The 8,857-nt window shown below is 36.4% G+C and overlaps 1 long non-coding RNA gene across 1 annotated transcript; it reads right to left on the reverse strand.

Moving 5' to 3' along the window:
• Positions 1-307: 307 nt before the first annotated feature.
• On the reverse strand, positions 308-8,645 carry LOC142160533 (uncharacterized). Its single transcript, XR_012693263.1, has 3 exons — positions 8,503-8,645; positions 6,083-6,217; positions 308-585 (listed from the first exon to the last, which is right to left on the reverse strand). It is a non-coding gene; the product is annotated as an uncharacterized LOC142160533 (long non-coding RNA).
• Positions 8,646-8,857: the final 212 nt, after the last annotated feature.

Below are 8,857 nucleotides of genomic sequence, written 5' to 3' on the forward strand. Positions count from 1 at the left end.
GGGGTGATTGGCTCCTCTTATGGTGGTGTCCATAATGCTAACAAGTCGTTGGAGCACCGTAGCTAGCACCCATGGTTATTATTATATATAACAGTATGGAATGTTATTGCACTTGGTTGCTATATTCCTAGCCAATCGCGTTAGAGAAAGCTGTTCATAGTAATGCATATTTTATAAATAATTAACAAGGGACAAATGCTTCTGCATTTTGAAAAATAGTTTAAAATGAAATAAAACTATTAACTCATAGCTGTGTCTTTCACATAATACAGGCTGATACAAGCAAGAGTGGGAGCTTACTTTACTTCAGTCATTTGATATAGCAAACATGAATAGCAAATTAAAAGCCAACACAGATTTCTAATCACAATATTCAGACCTTTGGTGGAGATATGTGCAGCCCGGCAGCAGCTATTAAAAGACAAACCTGCTTCTTTGTCACATTTAAAACATCTGCATCCTTTTTCTTTTGTGATTATGGCAACTAAGGATAAATACAGGGAGGGAAGAGAGGAGCATCCTTTGTGCAGCTGATACTATCTGCGTCAATATGATAACTATCAGCAAAGATTCTCATGAAGAAAACTGTAATGAAAGATCCAAAATAAATAAACGTTAATGGAAAAACTCTTAATTCAGCAAAGAACAAAACTTCATTATTTTTTTTGCAAAAATAGTATGGATGACATTGGATAATTTGATGCATGTTTGTAGCTTATCCAAGGCAGGATTTATAATTAGGCATTTAAAACACATGCACCTCTAGGACACTAGGGGGTAAACGTAACAATCTACCAGTCCAGAGAAATTGCTGCTTTTCGCCGATTTCCTGACAGTATTAAAAACAGCAATTTTATTAAAGGCAAAGCCAGGCGGGTATTGCCTTTAATAAAATTGTCGTTTCAAATGCCTCTGGAAAATTGCCAAAAAATGGTGATTTCTCAAGACTGCAATTTGATACATTTTCCAATAGGAATGTCAACATGCACCAGGCTATGTTTAGTTAAACATATATTAAATTTACTTGCAATTCCCACTTTTTTAGACCTTTTTCAGTGATAAATACATCCATTTTATGCTCTCACTATATGATCAACATTAAAATGCAATATTTTCAATGATTTATTTGTTCTGTTGTTAAAACATAGTCCATTGCACAAATATAAAATAACAAAGCATTCAATCGCAACATATCAAACAAATTTATCAGTGAAAAGAAAAAATGTTAAGTCAGATTGCTAAATTTATCAGATTTATTAATTTGGGGGTGGGGTTAACCAAAAGGATCACACCGGGGAAGATTCAATTAACCGCGTTACTCTTGCACACTAGTACCGTTAATACAATAATTTTAACTCAGATTTCTGCTCGTGGCTCCTTGAGTCGCAAGCAAAAATCAGCATTAAAATTACTGTACTAACGGTAATAATGTGCACTATTACCGTAGTAATGGTAAAAGTCCATGGCCCACACCCTCGGGAGTAACACCCTCGAGAGTAGCATTGTCAATTGCATCTGCCCCATTGAGTCCAATTATGCCCTCTGCCATTGTTTTCAAAGATAACAATCACAGTCATCAGCTAACTGTATTTCCAAGTTTTTCAAATTCCAATCCAATGTTGATCAGGGTGACTGACATGGAGTGACATGGGAAATTCAGAATCGCCAAATTGTCTGTCAAAGTTCCTCCAGCATTAAGTACATCAATCAAATTCATTTGTATTTCTTACACTGTTTTATGCACAATGGTTATATGGTCAAACATTTGCTATTACAGAAACTTTACAACATATAACGAGAAGGTAAATGCTATAACAAGTGTTTAATGACTGAAGGGAGTAAGCTAAGGCACAATATTAGAAAGTAATATGGTAGCAAGTAGTAAATGATAAAAATAGTAGTTGATGCTAGGAATGATTTTTCACTAGAAGTATCATATTAAATTAATTTAATCATTAAATATATGTGATGAGATATATATATATATATATATATATATATATATATATATATATTTCAGATCAACATCATAATCACTATTTTATTTATATGATTCCGCAGCTCTGTACTGAGAACACATTCACATCAGTCCCTGCCCCATTGGAGCTTACAGTCTATATTTCCTAACATACACACAGACAGACTAGGGTCAATTTTGATATCAGCCAATTAACCTACTAGTATGTTTTTGGAGTGTGGGAGGAAACCGGAGCACCCGGAGGAAACCCACGCAAACACAGGGAAAACATACAAACTCCACATAGATAAGGCCATGGTTGGGAATTGAACTCATGGCCCCAGTGGTGTGAGGCAGAAGTGCTAACCACTTAACCACCGTGCTACCCAAGATCAACCATGAAAGTAAAATATATTGTTGGTTGCTACCTTGACATTCTGCTAATGCAAGCCACAAAAATTACGCACTTAGCTGGTTACCTTGAGTTGCATGCATCTTAATTTTTGGAAAAAGAAAATGAACTAAGACTACGTTACTTGTGCTCTTCTGCAGTTTCATAGCTACTGAGAGTGATGTGAAGCAGCGGTGAATAAGTGTAACGCTAATTGTATTTTTCTTAATTTAATTGGATGCTGTGAGGACCGAACGTCCTAGTGGGTTATTGGAAATCACCCAGGCAGTTTGTTTCAACCAATAGATACCTAGGAGTTGAATCCAGGGATACTAAGATAACAATGACCTGGTTCACTAAACAGGAGAGACTTGATAACATTATCCGTGCGTATACCAATTGTTTAGCCCAGACATCTCGTCCTCACTTATCCCTGATTTACATTCCAGCAGGGTTCATTTAGGAATACCTTGTCTGGCTTATGTAACCATGTTCCTATAAACATAAATATGCACGGCATACAATCACATATGTTAAACAAACGCACAAGGACAATAAATGCAAATAAACTGTAAGACAGTGGAAGTTCATAGAATGCAGATAGAGCGATGGATTGTGAGTGACCCTTTGCTTTATTTTCATGAGTCAAAAAATCACACTGCGTGGTTTCACAGATGTGAGGGGAGATTATTATTAATTTTGCTATATTACTTTACAAGTTATTACACTATATTATTTTTGATACAATGGTCAAGATTGATTTATTTAAATTATGATCTTAATGTGGTTGTTTTAATGTACAGCTTACTTCATGCCTCATTTTTTTTTACTTAACATACATTATTAAATTCACCAATCAGCCACAACATTAAAACCACTGACAAGTGAAGTGAATATCATTGATTTTCTAGTTACACCTGTCAAGGGTTGGGATATATTAGGCAGCAAACGAAGAAAGATACTATAGCACAAATTGCTGAAGCAGAGTGCTCGAACTGAAGCATGGAGCAATGGAAGAAGGTGGCCTGGTCTAATCAATCAATTTGTATTTATATAATGTGGACAGCTGGGTGTGTGTGCGTCATTTACCTGGGGAAGAGATGGCACCAGGATGCACTATTGAAAGAAGGCAAACTGGCTGAGGCAGTGTGATGCTCTGGGTAATGTTCTGCTGGGAAACCTTGGGTCCTAGCATTGATATGGATGCATCTTTGTACCATCAACCTAAACATTGTGGCACACCAAGTACACCCCTTTATGGCAACAGTATTCCCTGATGGCAGTGGCCTCTTTCAGCAGGATAATGCGCCCTGACACATTGCAAAAATTATTTAGCAATGGTTTGAGGAACATGACTTGGCCTCCAAATTCCCCAGATCTCAATCCAATCGAGCATCTGTGGGATGTGCTGATAAAACAAGTCTGAGCCATGGAGGCCCCACCTCACAACTTACAGGACTTAAATATTCTACTGCTATCGTCTTGGTGCCAGATACCACAGGACACCTTCAGAGGTCTTGTGGAGTCCATAACTGATACATCAGAGCTGCATTGGTAGCACAAGTGGACCTATACAATATTATACAGGTGGTTTTAATGTTGTGGATGATCCGTGTATAAATACATTGTATTTTTGTAATTTTATTTTTATTGCAACAATTGTTATTTTATCTTTTTTTTGTGTTTTTTCTGAAACATTTGGAACCCCCCCATCTAGAAATCCTGCTTTTGCCCCTGGGCCCTCCCTACGATAAGTCAATATTCAAGATAAAGGTAATTGTCATCATGTCCCACTTAACTATTCTGCATTTTTTTATTTGGCTCCAAACTTGATTTCATCCTTATTGTGACTGCCTGACTCATATATAACTCTCATCACTCTTTAACAATATATTTTATTCTCTATTTCCTATTCTTCCATATAACATCACTATAAAAGAGAGCCTGCTCTGATTAAAAATTAGTTCATTGTGGTGGGGGCATGGCTGCAGGCAGTGCACACGCTGATTGGGCACAAGAACAAACATGTGCACAGTAATATCTACAGACTGCCAATGGTGCAGCAGCAACATCAGGGCACCCCATTGTGTTGGCCAACTCAAGTCGGCATGTACACAGTGGAGATCTCTGTCTAGGGGTAATGACATTATCACCCCTGGCCAACGTACAGCGTCCACATTTGTGATGAACCATTATACACACCTGAACGCTTGGGGAATCTGGGAGTTTCTGGGTACGGACTATAAAAAACTAGACCGGGGACCAACGCTCTCTCTCTGCTACTGCTACACTTCAGAAAGTTTAAATCTAGGACATCGGAACCTATCTGCACTACAGAAAAACCACTACATTACAGACCAGGATTTGATGAGTATAATTTAAATAAATAAATTTTATATATATATATATATATATATATATATATATATATAGTGACAAGGGGAGTGGTTTTCCACTTCTAAGAGAGGAGTTAGGTACTTAGCTGGCAATCTGCAGAGCAAGACTGCAAACAGAGATACACATATATACTGTAGTGCACCTAGGTTAAAGAGATAGTAATGTAGAGATGGAGGACATATATATGAGAAAATAGAGAAGAGTCTGGTTTAACTTACATGCTTTGAAATGGTTTTCCACAGCTAACAGCTAGCTGGAACCATGGAGGCTAATCAAGCAGAGCACCTGATGAGAACTCCTTTTAAAGGCAGTGTGGGAGTGTCACCTGTCTATCAAGCTAGGGCTGTGGGAGGAGTGTAAGCTATTTAAACCTGAGTTGTTCATTGTTCAGTGTGAGTGATGCTGAATAAGTGAGCCCATGTCACTATATATATATATATATATATATATATATATATATATATATATTTTGTGATAAAGTATGGCAAACCCTGCACAGCGAAATGCCACCATAAAATCCCCATAGTTACCATGGCAATATATTTAAATCAATATAAATTTGTGTGGTCATGTACATGAAAATTCAAAAGTGATATTCACTTATATTTCTGTTGTTTTATGACTTCAGAGAAGCTTTATCCTTTGTTTCATATAAAGGAAATTTTTATATCACAATCTTCCTGCATACGTTTAACTGGAATCTCACATTACTGCTCTGTGCTGCTGGAGTACCCTGCTCCTTCCACCGTCTAAGTTTCAGTTTCTGGCATCCCTCTTGCCTCCATTACCTCCTCACATCATGACACCTGTTGCAGACAGCTGTTTTCCCAATCAATCAATCATTCAATCAATCAATCGAGAGGTCAAATAACCTGATTGTCTACAAATTGTTCTATCCTCATCCACGTCAAAACTGGGGCCATAATGAACAAACAGAAGATGAAGGATGAACACAATAAGGTTCTCTGACCCTTGTCATACACATCTTAAAACTGTTTAACTGAGACTAAAGGGGTATAGCTAATTAATAAGTAGTGCCTGTACTATCTGCAATATTTTAAATTATATCAATGTGAATGGTATACTAGTAATCCAAGTAAAAATTTCCTTATAATATATTTTTTTTACATTGATGTAAAACGTGACAGCACAAAATTAATTGGATAACATTATTTTGTTGATCAACTATTTAAACAAAAAATAGAACAGGTAAGTAAAAATCACATTAATAGTAATAAAACATATGAGAAAATAAAAAATAAATAAAACAAATAATAAAACATGCATTCTGCCAATGATAATCACATGTGTTAATCTACATTTATTAGTGTGCTCACCTGTATTTCAATTAGTGGGACTTTCTCCTACACAACCAAGGAGCCTCCTGGGTACCACTCTGAAGATGTGCTCTCCAACCGTTTGTTGTGTTAACAGAGAAGATGTATTGACCACTGTCACTTTGAGCAGATGAACTGTGGAATTAGTAGAACACAGTGTTGGAATAGAGAAAACCTATGTGAACATTTCTTTTGCATGAATGTTGGCACACAAGTATATATCCAACCCTTCCTAGCAGTGACAACAATGATAGACAGCCATGCCACATCCATATAGCATTTACTGAAGCCCTATCCAGGAGGTGTGATCGACATGCCAGAGTGGGTAAGAAAAGTGCTTCATATTCCATGGACAAGAACACTGAGGCTAAGGAGCATATTTACTAAACTGCAAGTTTAAAAAAGTGGAGATGTTGCCTATAGAAACCAATCAGATTCTAATTATCATTTATTTAGTACATTTTACAAAATGACAGCTAGAATCTAATGGTTGCTATAGGCAACATCTACACTTTTTCAAACCTGCAGTTTAGAAAATATACCCCTAAGTGTTGCCTAGAATCCTACGCTTGGCTATATATATATAATTACAAATAAATAAATAATAATAATAGTAATAATAATAATATCATGGCCTTTTCTAGCAATGCAGTGACTTCTCTTTGCTTCTCAGGTTTTTCCAGAGTATATTGTAAAATTTAATTTTGGTTACATATACTATATAGTACTGAAAGAGTATTCATGTATATAGCATATGAATATTTTGGTGAAAGGTAAAGCTGGACGCCCCCTGTCAAAATCTTGCATTTGTCCAACCATATGGTATGTTCGCTTTTGTGCCCACTTACGTGTTGCCCCCTGGGAATCCCAAGAAGCTTTCATAAGACAACAACTGAACGCTTACTAGCATACAGTTAATATGTCTTTTTATATCCCATAATTGTGCTTTAGGTTTTGTGATCCTATTAATATAAATCTATTCAGTAACGTTTTGCATTAACCTCTGTTTTATTATTTCTTAATGAAGTGGGTAAACATATTCCAAAGGAAACACAAGTAGTGTCAGTATTTGTTATTGCATTTTTACAAACATTTTCCTGTACCATATACTCTTTTAACCACATATCAATGGTCAGTGCCAATTAATACACTAAACAAGAATAAAACAATTTAAAACTATTGTGATACATTTAATTTTCTTGAAAACATTAATATACATTGTTTTTAACTTGCAAACTTATATTTCCCTGTACTCAGATTCAGAGAGTTTATAATGGGCAATGTCAGAAAAGAATATTGATGATAAATTTGCAGTATTTTGAAACAGGGAGATTCTGACACTCTGTCTAAGCTGATCTATTAGACATTTGGATGACACTAAAAGACAGAAAGATTTGATGGGGCTTCACAAAAACATACCATTCTTGTCTTTTTCTCAGATATCTGTCAGACATTAATATGAAAAGGTAAATGGATCTGAGCTCCTCCAGCAGAAAATAATTATGTGAACGGCAAGAAAAAAAACCCTTATTTTCTAATGCAATATATCACGAGGCTAGAGAAATACTCAGAGAATGGATTGGGAGGTGTACAAGCTGTTCATCTGCCTGTGCCAAAGAAGAACGGAAGTTGCCTGGGAAGCCCTCCAACTTAACAAGTGTCTTTACAGCATCATTGTGAATAAAAAGACACTCTAGAGAGAGCTCCCTGACACAGAAGAGCTTTAACAGCTGAAAATCCATTATGATTCAAACATTTCCTTGAACTAAACTTTGCTTTACAACATTCCAATAACCCAAAACAAATAGAACACACAAACAATATATTCTGCTAGCAGTGCGATAGTGAAATGAATGGAGCATAATGTGCCATATATGGTAAAGTAATAGGTATTCTTTATCGGTGCGGCAGAACGCGGTAAACGGAGGCAGCTGACACTGGTTATACTGATAAATTGTGCTGCCCTAGCCCAGTGTGATTGATATCACCCTGCATATGCTTGACACGCTGCCCTGCATTGGGGCCTGGGGTTAGCAAAACCAGCCAGAAAAAAAAATTAAAAAGTAAGTAAAGCCTAAAACCTGCAATCTGGACACAGAAAATGTTAATAGGTGTAAAGAATGCAGAGGTTTAGAAAGTGGCACATGGTTGGCTAACTGCAGCTTTAGTCCATAACAATGACATAAAAAGCCAAATGGAAACTCACAGTTATATATAATCAAGATTATTATCTGACTGATATAGACATTTACACACAGTGTTCCCTTTCCATCACTATGCCACCAGGTATGGAGCAGTGGCATCTGCTAGGGGCTGAGCACCTATCTTTATCCATTTGCCACACATGTCTCTGATGCTATCACTCTCTTTCGGATCTTCAGCATGGTCAGATGAATAATTTCAGAATGCTGCCATCTTACCTGGGTTTCACAGCTACATAAGGGATGAACAGAGAATATGAAAATATGTTTCTGCTGTTGCTCGGGATACAAGGGATTTTCCATATCTGCAGTAGAAGAATGAGCATGTAATGTGACTATATATATTTTAAGCTACAGCAGTGATGAATCTTTTCCTACATCTGACAGAATTTAGGTGTGCAGACTAAATCCCTCTTTATTATATACTTTTTTATATAATTTTGGCAATATTTAAATTTTTTTTGCATCATATGAATTACTATTTATCATTGGTAATGAATGTTACTGAGGCACCAATTAGACAAGTTCTATATCAATATGCAACAAGCCCTAAGCTTCTACTTATTATGCTACA

The sequence above is a fragment of the Mixophyes fleayi genome, chromosome 6 (genome assembly GCF_038048845.1).
Source record: "Mixophyes fleayi isolate aMixFle1 chromosome 6, aMixFle1.hap1, whole genome shotgun sequence".
NCBI lineage: Eukaryota > Metazoa > Chordata > Amphibia > Anura > Limnodynastidae > Mixophyes > Mixophyes fleayi.